Genomic DNA, 27024 nt, shown 5'->3' with positions numbered 1-27024 from the left:
AGAAAGTGTGATCACATGGTTAATGTATCCGAGAGATGAGAGGCCTATATAGTTTGCTATAGGCAGGTTGACATATCTCCATAACACGGAGAGCGTCTTGTCAAGATCAAAGGATCCCAAGATACAGGTATAATTCACTCTACAGTGTTTTCAGACTGACATTGACGTCCACAGATGCATACTGCTTGCCTGCCGGCGGCGGAAGAAGCCATGCCTCTTGGACTCTCTCGTTAATTAACCGAAAGATGTTCAAATGCTGAACGCCTGCAGCAGAAAAGAGAAGCGAAAATGATAACACTGTTATTTGCTAGCCTTATCACACGACAAGATCTGAGGGTGAATTTGTTTTACTTGTTTTGTCAAGTGTTTCAAACTGAAATGGTTCGCCTTTTTCAGAGGTGTCATTTTTTGTAATGAATTGTAACTGAAGAATGCCTCTCAAGACCTCAAACTTGTAAGGGGTCATATCAACGCATTTATGGTGAATCGCCCTATGAATAGGGAAATTTGATGTCCTGGATCGAGACGGCTTCAATGAATTAATTACATTGTCGATGTTTTCTCGAAGATTGTCAAAACTTTGAATACACTTCTTTTTAGGGCTGACTTTACTAATGCAAGTTTGCACGCAATATGCTACGTTATCAGAAACAATAAAACTGTCAACAAGCGTAAAATTAATCGTTGGAATGTAACATAATTTCTGCATTTTGTTTTAACATATGCTATTCCCAGCAGTTCAAATGAATTATTCAAATGTATTTACATACTTATCTAAGTTTCACCTCAGCAATGAGCTTCAGGGTGTCATTCCAAGTTAGCACCATTGAATCTGAGAGGTAACCATGAAGACAAACTCGACAAAAAATAGCGACTGTTAAGCATAGTTATGGCGAGTCGTTGCCATCATTTTACACCTGTGTCTGTGCAGGACTATATTAAAGGTGTACACAAGTTTTTTTCCTGCTAACTATAAATTTGTGACCAAAAGTGTCTTATTGTGTTCTTCAAATGTCTAAACGTGTATCATTGCATACAGGAAATCCATCTCTACTTGTGTGTCCTTTAACACTGAAGAGCTGTTTCTAAAAAGGAATGTTTCAGTGCTGTACAGCTGTGTCTAACAACGTCCAACATTAAGTCTAAAGTTGAGTCCATACTGTTTGTGATATAACTTGGTGTCCTGTTTTTGTGCTTCCACTCTCTAAAGCTGTGTCTGAACAGATATATTTAATTCATGTATTTCACTTATTGCAATGTCGAAAAGCTGTGCCAACAAACTTAAATCAACTCTCTTAACCAAAGCACTACAAGAAACACTGTCATTTTGGAACAAGTATTGTTGTGCAATGGCAAAAAATCAGACGTCAACTGCATGTGGATATTTAAAAATCCTGATTTTTTAAGAACGCCCCATTTAAGAACTAGACGCTCTAATATACATGCCGTATCAGGACATATCTATTTGGGATTCCTCGCACGGATTTAATAAATAGAATTTCATCACTAATTGTTTCGGCGTTTAATGAAACCGGTCAGCGCTATATTGACGTCAACAAACTGAGGCAACAAACCCTTGTTCAGTTCTCCCACATACAAGGGTTACATTTATGGGATGTTTATATATCAACAGTGTACAGGCATTCCGATTGTGCCCCCTTCGGCCGACCTATAACTGTTCTCATGAACACAACCATATGCAGAAACCAGTAAGGAGTAATTCTCGCCAGACCCGATCTTTCTTATTCACTAGACGGTATGTTGATGTTTGCTGGCTTTAAACCCACCTTCACTGGATTTAAAGGAAACCACAGACTTCCCAGATGGTACATCTTATCTGGACCTATATTTGCACACAGACCAAAGCGGTTTCCTCTCTTGCAGACTTTACGACTAGAGAGGTATTTTCAATTTTGACATTGTAAATTATCCTTATTTAAATAGCAGTATACCGAAGGTCCTGCATATGACATGTGCACATAGCGCCTTGTAGCATTTGTTAGATCCCTTGTGTTATGTGATGATTTTAACCAACATCACAAGTTATTACTGCAAAAGCTGGAATGTCATGGTTATTCCATCAAACGCCTTCACTCCAAGTTTCTTACGTTTTCCAATGAGTAAAACTGAAGTACATATGGAATATCTGGCACTCTGCTTCATGACTGTGTTTAACTCCGCTTAACCCGGGGCTAGGGTCTATACATTCATCGGGTTGAGTTTTATGAACTTTATTTTGTTACCAACAACTGATATTCTAGTGTAATGCACGATTTGAATACTGATTTCACTTCGATCATTTGTTTTATGCGTCATTTTGGGGAATTGGCCTTGCGGTTATTGACCTGGAACGTCCTTATTGGTTGACGGCGGGTATACGAATGTCTGTTTCCACGAACATATTCCTAACATTTCACACAGGAACGTCCATACTGGTTGACTGCTGGTATACGAATGTCTGTTTCCACGCTCATATTCCTCACATTTCACACAGGATCGTCCATACTGGTTGACGGCTGGTGTACGAATGTCTGTTTCCACGAACATATTCCTAACATTTCACACAGGAACGTCCATACTGGTTGACGGCTGGTATACGAATGTCTGTTTCCACGCTCATATTCCTCACATTTCACACAGGATCGTCCATACTGGTTGACGGCGGGTATACGAATGTCTGTTTCCACGCACATATTCCTCACATTTCACACAGGAACCATCCATACTGGTTGACGGCTGGTATACGAATGTCTGTTCCACGCACAGATTCCTCACATTTCACACAGGAACGTCCATACTTGTTGACGGCTGGTATATTAATGTCTGTTTCCACGCACAGATTCCTCACATTTCACACAGGAACGTCCATACTTGTTGACGGCTGGTATACGAATGTCTGTTTCCACGCATAGATTCAACATTTTAAAAGTGTCAGTTTGCTTGATTCTGACTGATTTGTGTACATTATATGGCAAATTTACAGGTTTTTTCAGGATTGGTAAATTTCTTATATTAAAAACTTAACGTTTGGCATCAGACACATCATTATTTGCAAACTCAAAATCTGAGTCAAGACGTTTGGACTTGAAATCTCAAATCCACTGTCTGAACGTTAGTCCAAATAAATCTCTAACTCTACAGTTAAAAATCTGAAATGCCACGCCAGAAAGCTGGTGCTGAAAATAAGTACTGAAAAACTTTTACTATTTGCTTCGAGCTGTACTCTTATTTTCTTCAAGTCTGTGTCTAACTAATGTCCAACAATACTCTAAATTTAAATGTTTAATTGCTGTTCTTAAATCTGTATAGACGGTAACATTCCTTGCTCTAAAATAGTGTGAAAAGACATGTTGTAAAGTTGTATACATGGCTGTATTGTTGTATCTCTTAAAGCTCTGTATGAAGTGTGACGTTGTATTCTCTGTATTCCAGATCATTCAGCGCAAAATCGATGGCAGGTTCCAACACGGTGAAGATTTAGAACAAACAAAATGCCATTTTGTCACGGTATATCTCGTTGTCCATGAACAATTAAGCCAAGCCATGTTTTTACGAGGTGTATACTTTAATTGCACCAGCAATGTGTCCGGTATTTGTTAAATGTGACAACTACACAGCAATTGGAGTGCCGGGTAATTCCAGGTCAGGGAAGTCCAACAAATTGCTATTATCGTCACTATATGGCTTTACTTGATTCTCCTGGAAACCATAGTGTAAGGGGATGGTTTTACTTGATTCTCCTAGAAACCATAGTGTAAGGGGATGGTTTTACTTGATTCTCCTGGAAACCATAGTGTAAGGGGATTCGCAAGTTAAATAAATAAACTAGCTAGGCTGTAGTTGTGTATATATGCTGAACATCAACCGTTCAGGTACAACAAAGTAAACAAGTTCCGCGAAATGTATCATATATGATGGGCGACAAGATAATGATCTGTAAGGGTGGCTGGCCAGTAATACATGTAACAGTAGTCATGATCAACGACCGATCAAAGGAAACCATCAAAGACAATTTATAATTACCGAACCAATAAGGTGTGTCTGTATACACTTTGCTCACATGATCATAGGACGGTAAATACGATAAAACAAAAATGCCGGCTGAAAATCTGAAAACAGTATAAATGATCAAAAGAAAACGATAGACTATTGATTTAAGTTATCATTGTGGTATATCAATGATGTCAACTGTCAATACTCCCCATTCGCTTGAGTCTTGTATAATGTCAAATGGCATTCACAACAGTTTCTTTACAACGTCGATACTTTCATCAGATCTGCAGGGCTTTCCCTCTTTCATCGTGTTTTATTCGTATTAACACGATAGGGGACGCTCCTGTTCTAATATCACCTTCATCACAGACAAAGACATAATAATTAATGGCTAGAACGTTGGAATCTCAACATGACAACAAAGTGCACATTGCCTTTGTCAGGTACATTATAGATGACTGTATACCAGTCAATAATCTATCGTGTAAAGAAGACCTGAGAAGTCCATAAGAACACATCTTCTGGTGACTTCCGGGCACATTATTCCCGTTCCTCAGACGTTGTCTCGTCTCACTTCCATAATTAGTTTAAACGGACGTTAAAGTGTAATAAAAGGAAAATAAAAGTATATTTACTAGCAATTTGTCCATCATTATACACCAGTTTTATGTCCACTAATTCCATTTCCGGTGAAAGCAGGTTCCATTTCCGGCCTGGTGTTCAGCAGAAGCGGCTGTCTAACTTTGTTATTGGTTATAGTATAATATTTGCCTGGCTCGTCGATCAGTGATCATAAAATGATGATCATCATCAGTCAACATAAAAGCCTTAATCAGGAAGAGAAACGACAGATACATGATAATTTATTATATGATCATAACGAGTTCCACTTTCCATAAATAATTTAGGGATGATGTTAGAAGCAAAAGGAAATATAATGGAATACCTGAGTACGGGTTGAGTTACATAATGATGTACTCATCAATTATCAACTATAGCAAACAACTGTTAAACGTTAATCTCTTTACTATATCGAAGGATTGTCTTTCATGACTGGTTGTATTTGAATTTGTCACGTGCTGTAGTCTTCCTTTTTCTTCTCAATGTACTCATCCGCATTTTTCAAAACAAACGACATGCGAGAAAATCTTTTCTGTTTGCTGTTGGCTCAGTGCTAAAGTATACAGTATAAATCGTCATTATAACATCTTGACAAAAGCAAACAATATCCAACGGGCGCCCTTCACGGGACGCCCTTCACGGGACACCCTCTCATTCTCTACCCCGTTCTGCAAAGAGAGTTAAGCTGATGCGATGGCATCAGCTTGTATAGTTTCAGTCCAGGATTTGGCTGGGCAAAGCTGATCAAAATTTACATTTACTGCTCTACGGTTAACGAGGGATGTGATATGGCATCCCAGACTTAACCCAGAGTCAAAGGGCCTGGTACGGTAAGGCAAGAAACTTACCGTTGTAACTTCCTCGCTTGGCATTCAACATGAAGGGGATAGTTGACCCGTGTCAATATAATGGCTCGGGCGGGGGCGGATTACTTGCCTTCGGTAAGGCGTCTCAGTGAAGCAGCACTGGGTGAAATCCGTTCTGCAACAAGGAGGCACATTACATACATTTGTCGTCATATGACTGAAAAATTGTTGAGTAAGACGTTAAACCCCAAGTACTCACTCACTCGCTCTTTTCCTATTATATGACAGGCATGCTACCTATAAAGCTCCAAACAAGCATCGGTCCCGATGGCTCAGTTGGTAAAGCGCCTGCTTTGGGAGCGGTAATCCAGAGTCAGTACTGGGTCGGCGTCACACCTCCTAAGACCTTTAAAGAGGAAGATGTAGGTTCCTCGCTTGGCGTTCTGCGTTAAGGGGACAGTGCAACGACTCGGTTGACCCGTGTCAGTATAATAGTTCGGGTGGGGCGCCTAGCTTGCCTTCGGGTAAGTCGTCTCAGTAAAGCAGCATTTAGAGAAAAGAGTTGTGGAAATTCGTCCAGCTACAAGGAGGCACGTTACATATTCATGTACTCCAAGGACTCCTTCGTCGTTATATGACTGAAAAATTGTTAAGTACGACGGTAAACCTTAGCAGTTAATCACTCACTTACTCCAAACAAGCACTGAAGCCATGTTTTTGTCCAAAAAATCGAAAAATGGTATCCTACTTCAGTCACACTGAAATATCTTTTTTGCATTGGACACTATGGGGTGGGAAAATCAATGCACCACAAATGTAACTTTCGGAAAAATCCTTGAGCTATGCACCAATCAAATAAAAAATATATAACAAATGTAACTTTCACTTATACTTCCGCTCCGCATGTTAATATTAATGACAGCTAGACAACCCCGGCGCATGTGCTGACAAGGATTCACGTATGGTTTCTATACGGTTGTCACACGTTACGTAACACCATATCTTAGCAGTTATCATTTCTAAAAGGCCAATGTCTGACTTAAACAAAAGTATGGTTCCAAAGAAAGAAAACAGAACCACAAAGATTCAAACTTTTAATAGAGATGCAACCTGTTCTCCACAGCGACTACGTTTGTTCATTGTTCTATGGATGGATACCTGACCGACTATGGCAGAAATTTAGATTTTAAACTTGCCAAAATATGACAAAACTGATCACATTATAAAGTTTATGTTTTACACAGGAAGACAAACGTTAACCAAAACTATACTTTGACAGCACCTAAAAATACACATATGAAAGTTTCAATAGAAATGTTTTTCTGGTTAACGTTGATCTTCATACTGTAAACTAAGAACATGGTGCCTCGTTTTAACGAAAAATTGGCGTTTTTGATCGAGGGTGAATTAAGAAATCATTTCTTTTATGACTATATAAGTTTTATGGGTGGCTTGATCAAGTTTTATGCTTCGATTTGAAAATTTACAGAATTGTACTGGGATTTTGAAGCTTGCACCTTCTCATCGTACCTGTCTGAGGCCGATTCTCCACCTTACCGTACCAAGTCCTTTTCAACAAAGCTGAAAACCAAAAGTCCACCAAATTGAACTTCTGGTATACACACCTGAGCATGAAAACAGCTGAACTTTTGGATTCTAGGATAAGTTTAATATTCGAATACAAATTACTGGTTTCAGCCAAGACATGTAAACATGACACCTTTCCCTACAATGACTTGTGTAAATTTCTATGGCTTATACCGCAGACGACGACACTTGAGATAGTGTTAACATCTCATCACTTTGAATTGTTCCCATGAGATAATCACCTTCCATTGTATTGTAGTCGAGAAAAATATTGATAATTGAAATTCCGGTGATAGACTTGTACCGATGAATGTTTTAAACTCAGGCTTTAATGGAGAGATGAGCGTCCGAAATTGTCAGGTCCTTACCCTTTAAGCCGGTTACCTTGAAGATTTGGCGGCCGTAACAAGCTTTCCTGGTCATTGCTCAACACCCGATTTCTAACAATCGTCGACGAGAATCTCGTGAAATATCATCCCGACCTGTAAAGGCGAACAGTTGAAAAATCCGAGGGCAAGATGTTGCAAGCCTAATGCCATTGTCACTTTGAAGTATTTAGGGGTAATATTAATGATATGTGTGCATGGCAACAGAATGAGCATGAAAATGTGGGAAGTTTGTGGAGTTAAATCCTGCAAAACTATTGATGTACAAGCATATATGCATTCATCTACATGTCACGTGCAGCTTGAAGTAAGAAGGCTTCTGAGGTACATGTTAATGAATTTTATATTTTTTTCAGTGACAAATTACCGGTGCTCAGAGATGAGAAAGCCATCGTGAGGTGTTCCCAGTTAGGGCAAAGAAAGTGGACTCCGCCCTGAAGCAAATCACTCCACCTTGTACAATCTGCCCTGTAAGCATCTATAAACTATCACTACCAAACCAATCATCAACACTGGCTTTTTAGGAGTTTTTTAGGTACACAAGATGGGTCTTTGGTAAACTGAAGTACAAACATATTTTGTCAGGGAAGTAATTTACATTCTTTATATCCGGCACAAGTATCATACCGGCCCTACATCGTCTATGACTGGAAGAATAGTCTCAATTTTAGACAGATATACAGGTTAAGTGTTACGAGTGTGTATTCAACTCGCTCTGGTATCAGAAGTGGGATGGTAATAACTGCGCCCGGAACGCATCTTGTGAGGAAGGTATCGACTGGTTGCCTGTCTGTGTTACTAATCAAACAGGAGGGTGTATTTATTGATTGGGTTCCCTTTGTTTCTGTGAGGTGAACTTTGATAAGAGCTTGATCCAGCAAATCAGACCAATGTCTGCTACGATGATCGTGCATTGGATACTCAGTAAGGGTAATAACACCAACGGTTCTAAACGGGACTGTTGTCAGCTTTGCCGTTGTGTATCCTGTTGACGCGAGCCAAGGGGTATATTGTGAAAAATATGGTGTGGAATGTGTTCTAGATTACTGTATTAAGGTAATTGACGGTTGAAACTCGTCAGCTAGATGAACACTTATTACGAATTACCATTTAGTATATCTCAATGCTGCACGTCTTTTTTTCACAAATACAATGGAATGCGTTACTAATATATCTTCTATGGCAAACATAACTATTTCTCTTAAAAGTGTCCACAAAATGCATTTCTTTAAAACTATTTTGTAATAATTGCTTAAAAGCTTTGATCTTGTTAGTATCGATTTTATCCGCTCTCGTCACGACCCACGTGACCTGCTAAACAGCTCGTTGCCTCGGGAAACACATGCCTTTTCACAGCTCTCTGTATATTTCATTAAATATGTCTGCGTCGAAATATCATTATCACGTGTAATCGGGTTTTTTACGTTTACCTTAAAAAGGGTTTCTTGTCTTGTATGCCTCACGTATGGCCCGAATATAATATGGCAGGTGACGTCATGTGTGGAATTCGAGTGCAGATCTACCTTTCTGTGATCTTTAATCTTCATGAGGCGAATGTAAGCTTTCTTTACCCTATGTCCTCATGGAGGACATGAGTGACCATGGCGTTGTTCAGGCGCTCTCCTTGTAACATCTTAGTTTTACGGCGGCTACTGGCCTGAACGCCCGGAATCAGGTTTAATTGCCACATGCTGTCAATTTCAACGATTGAAAGCTTGTCATAATGTTCCATTTTCACTGTTTTGGTGACTAACTCCATTAACTAACTGTGCATGTCTTCTTACACATAAACCTATCAACTCTAGATGATATTAAGCAGTATTACTTTTAAAACTCTGTTGTCTTTGCTATCCTTATTATTATTCTCTTTGCCGAGCCTCTATCCTACATCTTGGAATCTGTAATTGTTGGTAAAAGTTATGTCAGGAGATAAAACATAATAATGTAAGTCACGTGGTCTGGGAAATGATATTGGATTGTGTAATCAGAAGTATAACGTTGATATTCTTTCGGTGTATATATTCTTGAGAAGGGCGTAAAGACAATCAAATAACTAAAAAAATGTTTCAGGGCACTGAATCCACTTGCTGTCTTAAACGAATGGGCTAAAAAAGTTTGTCTTAGACACATTGTTTGGTGGTCATATTGGATAACATCAAAGTAGAAATCCTTGGAAATCTTCATCTTCATAAACTACCCGGCATAACCTGCTGATACTGAAATATGAAGTCCAAGAAACGCGCGGATGGCATGTTAAAAATAAATCCAAATGCAAATTCGGCATTTATGAACGAATAAGAATGCAACAAAACTGCACATATTTGGACGGTATAAAAATGTTTAAGACCTCGGGCGAGTTCAAGGCCTTTTCATTTCAATGACGGCAGTCAGCTTTATAGAGGATGGAGGCACCCGAAGAAACTAACTACCTTTCCAGATAACTGACAAATCTCCGGATTTAAACCCGTAGTCAAAACAGTGAGAGCTGGATTCGAACAAGTGACACTGTTTTACTCAGTTTATTGAAGTGACTCATTACAACGACTGACAAATCTCACTACGTCTATTTCTCGGAGATACAAGTTAACTTTCCTTTTAACAATTCTAAAGTAAAGCTTTGTAAATATTAAAATAAACTTTCACAAGAACTGGCACAGACTGAGGTAAGTCAGGACGAAATCAAACTGGATGTCAATTGCATGTGCACAAAGTTTGATCACTGACTTATCCCTCGTCAGATGAAGACAGGAAGACGTAGTTCCCGCAATAGTTCTACATGTATCCCTGAAAACGTATCCAGTGGAATCAACTTTTGCGTCATGATGGGAAGTAGCCAAGTAGTCTGTCCTTGTGAAAGCCCGTCTAGACGACAGTGTCACTGGTTCCGTGTTTTTGTCAATTTCCTTCAGGTAGGTTTTGGTGCAAGCAGATTTTTAACAATATGTGAGTCAGTCTGTGATTGAAACAATCCAACGCCCTGTGTCAGGTACCGTCAATTTTCCTTACTTGAGGGTACGGCCGAACTATTAAAAGCAATACAGGTATAGTCTTCTCAGACCTTGGTATGCTCGTCATCAACCATCAGCCAGTCGTGTACACAAAAGGAATGAATAAGCACGACGTGAAATGTCTGCCTTATATATTATGAGATTTACTTTTATGGCTGTAAAATATATGTATGTTTGTGTTGACAAGGAATGGGCGAAGGTGTTTTGTTCATCACAAAATGTTAGTTATCAGAAACATTTCTCTTATAAAAACGTTAGAATTTTTTTCTTTGGGCGGGTATAAAGTCAAAATCCTAACCCATCTGGTATTCCTACTTGTTCTGAATACAGGGCAGAATGAGGCTGTTCAAATGTCATCTTCGAATCTGTAGTACATCCGGGTATATCTGCAAATCGATACGATAGCAAATATGGGATTTATTTAAATGGGAATTAAATATATTCAATTATAATGGGATGACAATAATGACTAATTACAAATCGTGATTTTCACTCTGAGTTACCATTTCTCTATTCACTGCTCACTTGATTTGTTTAATTTCCCCATTTTCCTGCCCATTTTGTCGCTGTATACAGGTGCATTTCATTCCTATTACCATCAAATACCCAGAGGTGCCAATCGCATTAGGCTAAAAGCGCTTGTCTGTCGAGGTTTTTATCATATAACTTTAGAAGCCACCCCTCGCCTTCCTTTCTGATAACGGGATTCTAATGAAATTTCACGAGATTCTCGCCGACGGTGGCTAGTAGTCACGTGACAGGTTATGATCGGAAAAGCTTGTTACAGCCACCAAATCTTCACGCTAACCTGTTTAAAACGGTAATGACCTGACAATTTCTGACGCTCTTCTCTCCAATAAAGCTCGCATTTAATCCGGCCATGGTTAAAAGTCTTTTACCCATGTTTAATGTATCAATAATTCGTCGCGGGAACTATTTCATGGAATGGTATATCAAAGGTATCTGTGGTGTCACACCAAAGAAATCTGCGCACCTGTCTGTGATCCACAAGAGTTACGAGGTGCGTAAATCACTGTACCGTACCCAAGTACAGTTGGTTAGACTTGTACTAGTATTTGCTAGTCACCATTCTGTACAGTTGAAAATAATACACAGGACTGGGGTATGGGGAGCAGTCAGAGGGCGTGAACGTAAGAGAGCGGTCGTTAGCCGTGAAAGTCTTATTTTACCAGCATGATCAGTAGAAAGATTAACTTATAATGTAAAATTGTAACTCAGCACTACCCGATACAGACCATCTCTAAACACCCCAGTCATATGCTCAACAAAATAATAACTTGACACTACTTTAACTGAATATCCCACTGGAGGTATTTTCTGCATAATTTGCTTTATGTCTTAAAACCGTTTCGCAGTACATGGCGTATATCTTGGCAATTCGTTTAGATCACCAAATCGGTAACAAACAATGTTGTGGCAGATCAATAGTGTAATAGTGATCGATTAGGCAAATGGTCTTACGTAAGCGACGAAATTGCAATTGTTGCAACTTTTCGAGTCTTATTATGCCAGTAGAGAGTTTAATCTACATTATCAGATTGTAATCCAGTACTACTGCGCTCAGCCCAAATCTAAAGACGTCATTAACATACTCAACGCAACAAAATCTTGACGCTTGGTGAATTAGATATCACAATGGAAGTAATGTAGGTATAATAGTCATTGTACTCTATAACCGTAAGGTAATACATTACCTTTGGCAGTACACGATAATCCATCGGATATGTGCATGTATATCTTGGCAATACGTTATGGTCAGTGTATAGCTAAAACAATATTGTGGCCAAATTTATGGCAACAACTTTGAAATTTGTTTATGCTGTGTTGATAGTTAAAACATTAAGGAACTTGCTTTCCGCTATAATGGCTAGTACTGAGAATGAACCTCGACATGATGAGGTATTAAATGGTAATATGCATACCATTGCGGATTTCTGTCAATCACTGAGACATCAGACAGCATTAGTCGATTCGCCACACAAATGTATACTATTACCGAGAACATAATAACTCTGATGTTTCTAATGAACAGTTCAGGATTCATTTTTCCTTCGCACTGTTCGAGATTGGAATGCTTCCCCCCCCCCCCCCCCCACTCCATGTGAAACAACTCAGTGATCCAGCCCATTTTAAATCTAAGCTCAATTTATTGTTCCAGTCGACAAACCACCTCCATAGTACTACTCAGAATCTAGATTGACAAACATTTTAATGGCCGTAGTAATCTCAATGGCGATCTATTTGACAACTTCCTGCCTGATTCTACAAAATGTGATTGTGGGCACAAGTATGAAAATGCGGAACATTACCTGTGAAAATGTCATCTGTATGATGCACAGAGGGTAAAACTAATGGATGGTGTTACCGTGTCGGGCTGTACTGGTGTTATTACGCCAGTTACGTTACTTTTTGGGAACAACACATTTCCGGCAATATCGAATGAAATAATTATGCAACATGTGGGTTGCTTTATTAATGAGAGCCGGAGATTTAATTAAGCATTGTATATTTATATCATCGGTCTCAACCTTTACTCCAAGAGACAAAAACATCTGTAATCCCATTTGCATATTTAGCTGTGTAATTTTAGGAAACTTTCCAAAATATTATTCTTACATATCTGTCGTTCCTATTTATTCACGCACATGTCTATATTATATCGTCCATTTTGAACTGTTGATATGTAACCTATTTGGCACTGCACGCTCCCACCAAAAGCACTATCTCTTGCACATGTAATTCGCTAGTCTGATTACATTGTACAAATATACACACGTACAGTTATTTATATGTCAAATTGTTGTATTCACTAAATGGGTCACAGTATAAGTCATGGTTTATCGTGCTCCCAAAGATTACAAAATAAAGACTATACAAAAAAATGTTTCTGTCCAGGCACAGACCGGAAAAAGTACCTGGGAATTCCGAAAGTTGAATAATTATGTCGACTTAGGATTGGTAACGCAAGTGGTTTTATGGAACTGCTTCTTGTGTTGTCTTTTACGAGCGTCCTTCAAGGGAAATGAAAATGGAATCAGGTCTATCTGCTTTCACAAGAGCTCAGATTGCCGTTTGTAGTGACACAGACCGCTTAAAACTCACCACATCGTCTGTTGATACACCAGAAGAGACGTACGTTAGCACTAAGTGTTCACAGTTAGTCCGTGAAGAGGGGAATCGGCGTGCCCGGAGGAAATCAGTTCTGCTTGTAGAACATGCCGGGTAATTCGGAGTAGATTGCCGCTGCCAAAAACGATATGAAAAATCCGTCTGGCCTTTTCAGCGCCGACAATTCGAGAAGGCATTTCTTCTCTGCGTGGTGGATAATCGTCAGTCTCAAGTATCAACATGTTTTCTTAAGCCAGGCTTCTTACATCGAGTACACACTAGCCCACTAGCTCTCCGTCGTAGGCTTGTAGCTGGGAAACAATTGTCTCCGTGATATTTACATATGTAGATGAAAGCTTCGAAGACTGTATCTGCTGGTACTGGTGTATGTATATTCACAGATTTGCATCATTAATTGTTTCCGTGTTTACTGGTCATGAAGTGGATGTAATAAGACGAATAAGCTCATGAACAATCCTGGGTTATCAGTTATCAGAAATGTTTCTGAATATATTTATCTATTTGGTTTCTGTTTTATGCCCAAATATTTCACTTACTCTATATGACATGTGTGTGGTTTATGTGTGGAAGGAATCTGACAGACAAAATCCTCCAGAGTCAGTAAAATCGCAGTTGAACCTACAAGAGCTGGACTTGAACCCACGATCTCATTCATCACCTGATAGTGCACAAAAGCCGTTAGTAATCAGCGTGTTCGAAAGGGACCCATGATTGTCATATTTTAAGACCAAATCAGACAATAAAACATCATATAAACACCGGAAAACAAAACTTTTATCCTTAAGGCAATCTTGATACCGGAAATTCACCAAAAGCAATGTAAAGGCCCAATTTTCCTCATCTAGTCCATTAGCTGCACACACGTTAGAAAAACTTAATGGGCCCAATATTACATTCGTTGGATCTAGAAAGTAAGTTCACTTGGTTAATGCACTTGATGAGATATTTATAATTCTCTGTAGACAGGTTGAAATATCTCCATATCAAGGAGGGCCTCTTGTCAAAATCAAAGTTAAGGATCCCATGATACAGGTATAATTCACTCTACTTTGTTTTACAACTGCATATCGATTACCTGCCGGAGGCGGAAGAAGTACTGCGTTATGGAAACTCTCTCTTAGTTAACCAGAAGGTGCCCAAGTGCAGAAAGACAGCATCCGAAAAGAGCGCCGAAAACGACAACTCTTTCATCTGCTGGCCTCAACTCACGACATGATGTGAGGGTAAATTTGATTTATAAGATCATCACTTTTTTCAAGCATTTTAGATTGGGATGAGTTGGCCCTTTTTTCAGAGGTGTTATTTTGTGATAAGGAATTGTGATAGAACAATACTTCAAGCCCTCACACTCGTAAAGGGTTATTTTCACACATTGATGATGTATTTATTGATTTATTTCATTGATGTTTTACTTCTTGATGTTTTACGTCTTCAGGAATATTTCACTTATGCGACGGTGGCAGGCATTATGATGGTTAGTAAACCGAGCAGAGATCAGGGCAAACACACATACATTCATGGCATTAACGGTGTATCAGGGCAAACACACATACATGCATGACGTTAACAGTGTATATGTGCAAACACACGAACATGCATGACGTTAACAGTGTATCTGGTCAAAAACACGACCATGCATGACGTTAACAGTGTATCTGGGCAAACACACGTACATTCATGGCATTAACAGTGTATCAGGGCAAACACACGTACATGCATGACATTAACAGTGTATATGTGCAATCATACGAACAAGCATGACATTAACAGTGTATCTGGGCAAACACACATACATTCATGGCATTAACAGTGTATCTGGGCAAACACACGTACATTCATGACATTAACAGTGTATCTGTGCAGACACACGAACATGCATGACATTAACGGTGTATCTGGGCAAACACACGAACATGCATGACATTAACAGTGTATCTGTGCAAACACACGAACATGCATGACATTAACAGGTTTTGATTAATTACTTCCATTACCTATGTTTTTCTGAAAATTGGCAGGTATCAGAACAAAACAGCTTTTTCATGAGTGGCTTTACTAATGCAAGAATGCACGTAACGTTCCCAATAACACTGAAAAATCGTCAAGCGACATAAACTTAGTTTTTATGATAGAACAAACTACTTTCAGCGGCTAAAATGAATTATTTAACTGTGTGGGCGGAGTCGTCTAAGTTTCAAAAGCTGCAATAAGCTTGAGCGGGTCATTCCAAGTTAATGCCAATAAATCTGAGACGAACTCTTGAAGACAAAGAAGTCAGTTATGTAGTGCTCTATAATAAAAGATGTAAATGTTTAATAAAAAATTTGGCTGTCGTATTGGTGAGTCCATGCTGTCAGTTTGTACTTGTGTCTGTGGAGGAACGCAAGGCTGTACAAAAGTTGTTCCTGTCGTGTCAACACAGCATTTTGAGGAATTCTAGACCAGTTACGTCTAATAATTCGCAATTAACATCTTTGCATTTTTTTTAGCTACTTCTGCTTAAGCTATGGTGCTAGAGAGGTGTGTAATTTGGTTCTATTTAGACATATACATGAACCATAGAATAAAACCCTAACTGAGGTAAAATTATCAAGAGGCCAGATTTGACCGGTTACAAGTGATCATTTGCCAACTGTCACACTGTTGTCCCTCCTCTGGATTTACTCTTTATGCCGTACGTCTTTTACAGTATCGTATACTTTAAATGTCTAAAACGTTTATCAATGCATACACCAAATCCATCTCTATGCAAATTGCGTGTCTTTGATCGCTGATGACCGGTTTCCAGAATAAATATTTGAATTCTCTACATCTGTGTCTAACAACTTCCAACGTTGTGCGTAAAGTTGAGTCCCTGTGTGACTCATATTGGTGTCTAAAGTTTTCTCCTCAACAGGGTGTCCTTAATTGCTGTATTTCACCTGAAGTCCGGCATATTTCATGTGACATATTTTGCTTGATTCTGACTCATTGATTTATCATTCTAAATCTCCGTCTAACAGCGTATCTAAAGCTGCGCCTTACAGTGTATTTAAGATTGTGTCTAACAGCGTATCTAACGCTGTGCCTAACAGGGTCTCTAAAGCTGCGCCTAACAGCGTATCTAAGGCTGTGCCTAACAGCGTATCTAAAGCTGCGCCTTACAGCGTATTTAAGATTGTGTCTAACAGCGTATCTAAAGCTGCGCCTTACAGCGTATTTAAGATTATGTCTAACAGCGTATCTAACGCTGTGCCTAACAGCGTATGTAAAACTGTGCCTAAGAGCGTATCGTTTCATATTTTAAAGATGTGCATAAATTTGAATTTGCATTCCAAATCATTCAGCGCAAAATCGATGGCAGATTCCAATACGGTGAAGATTTAGAACAAAAAAAGTGCCATTTTGTCACAGTATATTCTTGTTGTCCATGAACAATTAAGCCACATTTAGGCTTGTGTTCACGAGCTCCATGTTGTAATTGTGCCAGCAATGTGTCTGGTATTCGTTAAATGTGACAACAACACAGCATTTGGAGTACGGAGTAATCAGCAGTAAAGTCTAATACATTTCTATTATCATCACTATTATGTTTTTACTTGATTCTCTGTAAACCATGGTGCAAGGGAATGTGTACGTTGCTTCTATGCTACTTAGCATTCCCTTGAACAGTTAAAATGTAATAACTCTCCATACTGCGGTCGTGTACATATCATGAACATCAAACATGCGGATCAAACAAATTAAACAGACTGTGTTAAAAGCACGTGAGGCGCAACTTTATGGGACGGCAAGACAGTGATCCCCAGCTGATGTCAGGGCGTAGCTACCTTATGATCAACAACTGATCAAAGAAAAACATCAAATACGATTTAAAATTATCGAATCAATTAGGCGTGCATATATACACTTTGGTCACGTGATCATAGGGCGATAAGAACGAAAACTCTGGCAGAGAATAAGGAGTAACAATGCCTGTCACCATATAGATAAAGTACAAAATAAGAAAACGACAAACCATTGATTTAAGATATTAATGTGGTATATCAAAGCTGTCACCTGCCAATACTCCTCATTCACTTGAGTCTTGCTTAATGTCAACTGACATTCACCAGAGCTTCTTTGTAATCTCGATACTATCATCAGATCTGCCTGGCTTTCCTCCTTTTATCGTGTTTTATTCGTGATAACACAATAGGTGGCGCTTCATTCAGACCTGAAGAGCTGTTAGTTCACCTTCCAGTCAACTATAACAGAGACAAAAACATCATAATTAATGGCTAGAACTTTGCCATTTAACTATGACAAGAAAGTGCACATTGCCAGTGTCCAGTGTCCAGTGTCACAGGTCAATAAGAACACATCTTCTGGTGACTTCCGGGCACATTAAGCCCGCTCCTTAGACATCTCGTCTAACTCCCATAAATAGTTTGAAGGTACGTTAAAGTGTAATAAAAGGAAAATAAATGTATATTTACTATCAATGTGTCCATCATTTCACACCAATTTTAAGTCCACTAATTCCATTTCCGGTAAAAGCAGGTTCCATTTCCGACCTGGTGTTCAGCAGAAGCGGCTATCTAACTTTGTTATTGGTTATAGTATAACATTTGCGTGGCTCGTCGATCAGTGATCATAAAATGATGATGATCATCAGTAAACATAAAAGCCTTAATCAGGAAGAGAAACGACAGATACATGATAATTTATTACATCATCATAACGAGTTCCACTTTCCATAAATAATTTCAAAGAACAGTGATGTTAGCCGCAAAAGAAATTGTCTTATTATTTAATGCTGTTGAGAGATAATGGATTACATCATTCTTGGCCGCAAATAACAAAGAATATTGTTTGACACGTAAGGTTTGTTAAGATTAAGTGTTGTACTGATATGATAAATTTGTTTATTTATATATTTGTTTTATATTTGATTGGTGTTTTACGCCGTACTCAAGAATATTTCATTTACGACGGCGGCCAGCATTATGGTGGGAGGAAACCGGGCAGAGCCCGGGGGAAACCCATGACCATCAACAGGTTGCTGGAAGATCTTCCCACGTACGGCCGGAGAGGAAGATGATGAATTTAAGATTTGCCCGAGAAATAAATGCACGGATTGGGTTAGATTATGACCTACTCATACATGCCGTGGTGGACGATGTATCATAAAATATCAACTAAACGAAACAGCAGTTTAATATTCATCTGTTTACTATATCGAAAGATATTCAATATATATCAAAATAGATATATCAAAAACCGCGAAGGTCATCTTCCAACTAGCCAAAGTGCATTTTTCTTTTGGCGAAATTTCGAAGAAATGCTGTAATATAATCATAAATATTAATTGCGTTAGTGTCACTTATGATGTTGTTATTTATTTTGCTGAACTGTTCAGTTGCCTAGTCAGTTTTTATCACTCTACAACTACAAATATTCGAGTAGAAATTTTTCGACCTTGGTTTGTAAGACTGGTTGTATTTGAATTCACGTTACCGCCGTGGTACATGTCATATAAGTGAAATATTCTTGAGTACGACGTGAAACTCCACTCAAAAAATAAATAAATAATAAATCCTGTCCCTGCAATAATTTATCTGCATATTTTATCTGGTGTACACAGCTGACGAAGATCTTGAGATAGTATTAATATCTCATCATCTTAGAACTGTTCCCAGGAATTAAACAGCTCTCATAGAGCTATAGGCGACAAAATATTGATACGGGTACATTAAATGTGGGTGAACGACGTCTACGGAGAAATGGATTAAATTCAAGCTTTATTGGAGAAATGAGCATCAGAAATTGTTAGGTCCTTACCGTTTTAAACAGGTTAACAAGAAGATCTGGCTGAATATTTCTCGCCACTGAACATTTAGCCGTGCAGAATGTCGTGGAATTTCCCTGCTAGAAGATATGTAGGCGAGCGGTCGAAAAATCCGACAGTCTAATGCGAATGTTATCTGGGGATATTTGATTGTAATAGAAATGAGAGGTATGTCCGGCGACAGAATGGGCTGGAAAATGTGGAAATGAGGCAAGTCAATTCAAAATCAAGGAAAAGACGTACTAATCATTGTCTGAAGTTAGAGATTACAGACATCCTATTTATTTCTGCAAACACATTTGCAATGACATGCAGCGAATATAAAATAGGCCAGGATGTAGTCTACGGTGGAAGACAGCAAATGACAGGCCCAGTCGATCCTTCATTCTGAACGACTAGAATTGTTATGAACGTATGGGTTTTGATTTACCAACGGCTAAATCCTCCAATAAATCAATCATTTCACCTTCTATAAATAGATCTCCCTTTCATGAATTGGACTGCGGCTTGAAGTAAGGAGAATTCTCAGCTAAATGTTATCGAATCTGATATGTTCTTGAGAGACAGACTGTCGGCGCCCAGAGAGGAAAAAACCCTGGCTAAGGGTTCTCAATTACTGAGCAGAAAGTGGATTCCGCGTTCCTGAATGAAATCACTCCACTTTGCCCAGTATGTCCTGTTACCGTGAGCAGACTGTCGCTGCCAAACAAATGAACAATCAGGCTATCTGTACTGAGATTCATAGTAACTGTTTTGGCTGCACAAAATGAGTCTTTTGTAACCTGAAGTGGTAATTCGTATCAACACTAGTCTCAAACAGGTATAAATATATGGGTCAAATATTTCGAGTGTCAATTTTAGATCATCTCGCTCCGGTGTCGAATGGGACGGCAATTACTGCACGTGGAAAGCTTCTAAAGAAGGAATCAATTGGTTACAAACTGTATTACTACTAAGAACAAAACGACTGGCCAGAGGGGATAACGTTTCCTTTGTCTCTGTGAGGTGAGGATAGAAGCCTGAGAGAGTAAAGGCCTGCTAACCTGCTCGTGGATAAGACGCTCAATGAGGGTAGTGACACCAACACTTCTAAACGGGTGTGTTGTCAGCTTTGATGTTGTGTGTACTCTTGATGCCATACTCGGAGAACATTGAGAAACATATGATGTGAAATTTGGTACAGATAACAGTATCACACTTAGCGACAGTTTAAACAGGTTAGCTAGATAACCACTTATAACGGGTTACCATGTAATATTTATCAAAGTTGTCATGTTTCCACAAATAAAATTAGTCGGCATTACTAATATGTCTTCTTTATGGGAAGCCTATCACTGTTTCTCTGAAATGTGTCTACAAATTACTTTTTTTCAAAACCATACTGTAATAATTGCTTAAAAGCTTTGCTTTTGTTAATCCCGATTTTACCCGCTCTCATTTCCCACCTGACCAAAAAAGCGCGTGCCATTTTATCGTTTTCTGTATAATTCGTTAAATATTCTGCGTAGAAACCCCATTATATTATCAAGAGACCTCGGGGTTTTTACGTCTATTGTAATTCCTAATCGGAGTTTCATCCACACCTTCATGGGAGCTTTCCTTACCACTGCGTTGTTCAGGCGTTGTCGTTGTAACATCTTGCTTTCACGAAGGCTTGGGTGTCTGATCATCTGAAATCAAATTAAATCTCTGCACTTTCAGTTTCAGCGATTTAGATCTTGTGATAATGTTTTCATTTTCACTGTCTGGAACCCCATCGAGTCATTAACTTTAAAGGTAAAATTTTCTTTGCACATATGCATATCAAGACAGATTAAATTCTCATGTTTGGTTTATTAGCGGATCCAAAGCATTACTTGAAACCCTGTTGTATTCGCTATGTTTGTTATTATTCTACTTGTCTCGAATCTGTACCGATTTACCTAAGAATCTGAAATTTTGGGTAACAATTCTGAGGCTTTAAGTAGTAAAGTAGCCCATGTGGTTTGGCAAATCATATTGGAATCTATGTGTCGAAACGGTGCATAACAAAAACAGGACGTTCACGCTGTGAATAACGGACTGCTGTTGTTGTACGCTGGGGATATGCGGGTGCGTGTTCACAGTTTGCTTCACAATACCGCTTGCAAATATCTCACTATATAAATCTTACTGCTTATCCAGTGAGTATTTTACACATCAGTTGAAAAGAGATTTTGTTCGAACTGGCTTGCTTTTTATAACGTCCATTACACTCATCTGTACACTCGTCCGTGCCACCATGTGATCATACTGAGGTAGGCACGACTGTTTAACTGTTTCCTCCTAGACCATTCGCAGAATTTGTACTGATGGAAACTTTATTAAATTACAAGTCTGACAGAATACAAGCAATTCCCAAGAGGGACTAATGTTGATTTATCTCAGATTTGAGTTAATCTTCGTTTCAGTGATGCTTCTTTTCGAAGTGTCTCCATTCAGATGTCCGCAAGGATTGACACATATTTTAGAGTTGTCAGCGTTCCATTGACTTTTAAAACAGGTGACATATCCGAAGCTTGTCTGTGCATCTGGTAAATAAGGTAGGGTAACGATTTAATTAAACCCCATATCTAACACTCCAAGAGGCGTTTTCCTTGTGGTTCTCGCCAGAGCTGCATTGTGTCGCCCTCAGAAAAATTTCCGCTGACATCTGAAATTATCACCTGTCAATCAAATGAGCACATGGACGGGTAAGGACTCAGAGAGCTGTCAATGGCGGGGCGGAAGTCACGACGTAATCAAACCCGATGTCAACTGCATCGGTATAAGGTCTGCTCCCTGACTCGTGTCTTGTCAGATGAAGAGAGGAACACGTAACTCGTGGAATTGTTAGCTTCTCACTGTTAAGCAATGCACACACGTTCAGTGACATGACTTGATTTCAAGCCAGATATAGTAGGAAGTTTATCCAATGCAAATCTGTTTTAGCATGTAGATGGAAAGCAACCAATCAGTGAGACCAATCAACCCGTCTCCCGACATAAGGCTTCCATCACTATGTCGGCAGGTTCGTTCCTGTGTGACACAAGTTAACGTCTAAAAGTTTGTACATGCACGCTCTAAAGTTATAGACCTAAACATTTTTAGGAATTTTATTTGAAACCTTTGTGAAAATAGCCATTTGTTATCTGAACTGTTCAAATCACAACTTGTCGGCCAAAAATAAAAAAAAAAACAGTTATTACCACAAACTTCCTGGAATCATTCGATAAAATAGAAGGGAAGAAAATTACGTAGGTATTATAACCCTGAAAGACAAAATACACACTATTGTGTAGATCGATCTATTTCCCACTATGGCTATCCCGAACACTAACGTAACGTTTAGATCAACACAAATTGCCGTGACTCATTAAAAATTTTCAGTCATCAGGCTCTTTCGCTTCAATACTTCATGTCAACATGACGTGTTGACAAGTTTATGTTTGCAAATTTTTGTTGGTTTATTCAGAAAATACTATGCACGCTGGAATGTCCCAGCAGTTTAAATGGTTTCTTCCATTGTCTAGAGGGAAATTATATCTCGATGCGAAAGATATTGGCCCCATTATTGGCCAAGGAATATGGCATAAACTAACGAAAGTGTATCCGTCAATTCTGTTGGTGCCAATGACGATTATACTTCACAAACATTTTGTCGTAGTCTTCAAATCTGGAATGGAAATTCTTCTCTGCAAAATGGCGTTTTGGCTATTTTTGTCTGACAATATCGATTGCCTACGCTATAAATTCCATTGTCGAAATCCTTTTTCTTGCTGAGAGGGTCTGAAGAAAAATTCCTATCAGTGTCCCGTTTTACACCGAATCCTGTTGTATCTGATATGCTATATTCATTTTTGTGATTGGAGTTTTACGCAGTACTCAAGCTCGGGGGAAACCCACGACTATCCACAGGTTGCTGACGGACCATTCCACGTTTGGAATCTGCACAAGGTATGGGAGTGCTATTTCCAATAAATTTATAAGTAACACGTAGATATCTGATAAATTGCGTGTGTATAACAAATGTGTTTACCACACCGTATCAACGTATTGATTTTTTGACAACCACGATAACAAGGGTATTTAACTGTATTAGCCCCTTTTTCTATATACCATCATTTCAATGGAAAGCTTCAATATCAGATCCAAAGTTTTGCCTTGATTTAAACGCCAAGCAGGGATACTGGAAGGAGTCTTGAATTCGTGCCGCCTGTGTAGAGGCTCTAAACGTGCAATCCGCCTTCTCGCGCTGTTTTACATTTCTTTTATCTGGAAATCATTACTCGGAAGATACCGTTATGTATCGATCCACTACGGAAGTCGGTTAAGGCCATCATTGCACTAGAACTTCATCGGAACTACATGTAAATAAAAAGTTGAGTCAGAAATATAGCTCCACAGTAAAATGGCTTTTGGTTTATGTGCCTGAGGTTGCGTGTTCTTCTGTGTTTCATAACATAATGCCTCTGCCAGTGTCCACAGTATGACAAAGAGTTTTATTCTCTGTCAGCTTATTCTGGCTACCAAAAGCCATAACGCCATATTCCCTGACCGTCCCTCGATTGTCTCCAGCATGCGTTTTATCTCCCGTCTAAACCTTCATTTATAAACCACATGCGGAAAGATAAAGCCTGTGGAATAAACAATAAATTCATAAGAATAGTCTTGTGTCTATTCCATTTTGCCATATCTTTGTTTTACAACAATCATCACTGCATCAAAAAGGGCTATTTGTAAGCCTGAAGAGTCTGTCACGAGAGTGCATGTCAGAACCAGCATCAGCTTGATGGACAGCTCCTAAACCAGGCTCAACTTTTCTTTTCCGGGGAGGCCGGAAGATTCGTTGGAGAAAAGGTTTCTGTTTATGTCTTATAGAGAGTCATATAACACCAGGCCTCGTTAGATGTCTAACATCCATGCGGTCTGAACCTACCTTGTGTTAAACAGACAAAACTTTCTTTCATCGGTTTATAACTTGTCTCTGCTGTATTCGACATGAATTCGATATGAATGCCGAATGTTCCAGCTAACCGATGGTTTTACGCCGCCCTTAACAATATTTTGAAAGTTGTCAGTTCAATGGGATGATGAAACTAAACGTATTCCCGAAATAAATTTGATCTAAAATCCAAAAGAGTGACAAAATATCTCAAAACTTTTGCAGCTTAAGTCAGTGACTATAAACGGTTAAATGCTTTTTGCATCTCCCAATGTAACGTCACCATAACGTTAAGTATTTCTCAAAGTAATTCTCCTGACGCAATGTCATATGAATGTTGTTTTTTTTCTTCGAAGTTTAAAACAGAATCCTTTTAAAGTAAAATAAAGCTAAAATATGAAGTAAGGTTCATCATACGTACAATCAAAAACTATGCGTAAATATACTATTCATTTTTAAAGACTTTTGAAATGCATTTTAATATTTGCATACTACGATGGGCTTTCATGACTTTTTTTGATGATGTTCATCAGAAGGAAGACATTTTTGGGAACATTATTTCAGTAATCTTTTATTCATGGGTGAAAAGAGTTAACCAACGTTTAATGTCGGGATTAGAGTTGGGTAAACTTCCTGTGATGTCAGAGTTCCTAACCTCTTCAGGATAGTATGGTCCATCAGGCCTACCTGAGAATTCAAATGTTTGAACGCCTTTTGCATCTATTCACAAAAATTTTTAAAAAATAAATGAAAGTATATTTATTCATAGGTTTAAGTGGTCTATTTAATGATGCCTACCTCGATTTTTAGAGGTCTTTTCCTTTAAGGGAAGAAATTAAAATCCAAGTGCGCACACTTTTAATGAAAGTAAACCAATCACTAAGCAGAGTTCAACAATACAAGGTAATTATAAAGCTTACACCTGAGCGTATGGTGCACGGAATGGTAACTACCTTCAGGGATTTTTTACGCCGTACTGAAAAAATATCACTTATTAATGTACAAAAGCGGCCAGCATTATGGCGGGAAATCCACGCACATCCACAGGCTGCTGGCAGACTTTCCCTCGGACGACAGTGGCGGGAACGAGGATGAACTTGTTTTTTGTGTTACAAAGCTTCCCTCCGTATGAAAGCTGCATAGTGCAAACATAACATTATTTTCCATAAAACAATCTCCTATTTACCTGAGAGGACCATTGTGGATTATTTTGCCATATTGCTTGCGACAAATTTGATGAATTTCTAAAAAGATGTCACCAAAATATTACACAGGCACAATTATACAAATGGCAACGTTACCCAGAAATGGTAGTTATCTACAGCGGAAAATATATTCCGCAAATGTAGACCTTTTAAGTTTTATTATAAAAACATGTATGTTATATACTCATGCTTGAACGTCTCGCAGAAGAAGAATCTCCGGGTGGCAGAAAAAGTGAACGGCTGGATTTTTTTTCAAGAACCGGCCTAACCTGAAGGCGCGTCATTCCTTGTTGAAGTCTGGTTCATATCAGAGTTGAGCCGAGAGCTCTGGGTGTTTGAGAAGACAGCTCCAAGTCTCATAAAACCACGTCGTTTACATAACACCGAACATTCACCCCGAACTCGTGGAATAAAAAGCCTGTAGAAGAGTTACAGAGAACAAACCTAAACCTGTCGGATTTGTAAAAACAAATGTCAGTGGTGATGTAAGTCAACTCGTCATCTTCTGACAACTTCGGTTATCGCAGACGAAACGCGGATGACGTCACAGATTGGCACGCTGACAAGACAGATTGTGAACATCCTGACGTGTAACAGACAGGAAAGCTTGGCGGCTGTGGCAGACAAGAGTGTAACAAGACAGTTATAAGCACAAAATATCATATGGACCTCAGTGATGCAGTATGTAAGCCGGCATTACACCAAACCCAAGTCTACACAACAGCAGAATATTTACTGCTCTTGCACTCTAAAAACAAACGTGTTAAATTTATTGTAACATTAATTTACGGAAACCGTACCGAGTGCATGACACCATATCTGTATCCCTTAATCCAGGAGAGTCGTGTTTCGTCATTCCAACATCAATGAGAAGTGTTAACCGCTTCTCTTTGTATGATTCCGTCCTACTTTCGGACTATATGTACTTTCTTAGTTCTTTGGTAGTTTGTGTTAAACGTCATTTTGGGCATTGGCCTTGTAATTATTGACCTGGAACGTAAATCTTGGTTGACGACTGGTATACGAATGTCTGTTATAGCATCGATTGAGTGTCACTTTGAAAGTAGGCCGTCAAGTCACTGGGAAGCCATGCCTACTTGCGAAATTGTGGTTTGACTCTTTCTATGTCGTTCCAAATCGGCAACTTGGTCCAGACTCAGTCTTTAAGTCCCTCTTTCGATTTCATAAAGTATGTGAAACTAACCTTTTGTCATTGTGCCGCTGAATGAGACTCAACAAAGGTGGGCACCTCCTCGCTTTATGTATAACTTAAGTTGATACCAATGAGATGTTTAACAGAAAACATGGCGAGCGTTTCTCCACGACAGAGAGCATCACGGACCATCTCATTAACCGTAATGAACCAACACAAACAATCTTGGTGTTTATTTCTATGACCCTTATGGGCTGTTCACCCATGGCCTTGGCACCCCTTTACATCCTAATGTAGACGGTGCGCTCGTTGATAAGTGATTACGAATTTATGTTTCTCGTTCACCATTTCGGCTAAATGTGGG

Source organism: Liolophura sinensis, chromosome 11 (assembly GCF_032854445.1).
Source record: "Liolophura sinensis isolate JHLJ2023 chromosome 11, CUHK_Ljap_v2, whole genome shotgun sequence".
NCBI lineage: Eukaryota > Metazoa > Mollusca > Polyplacophora > Chitonida > Chitonidae > Liolophura > Liolophura sinensis.
Note: the sequence above shows the minus strand (reverse complement) of the source record.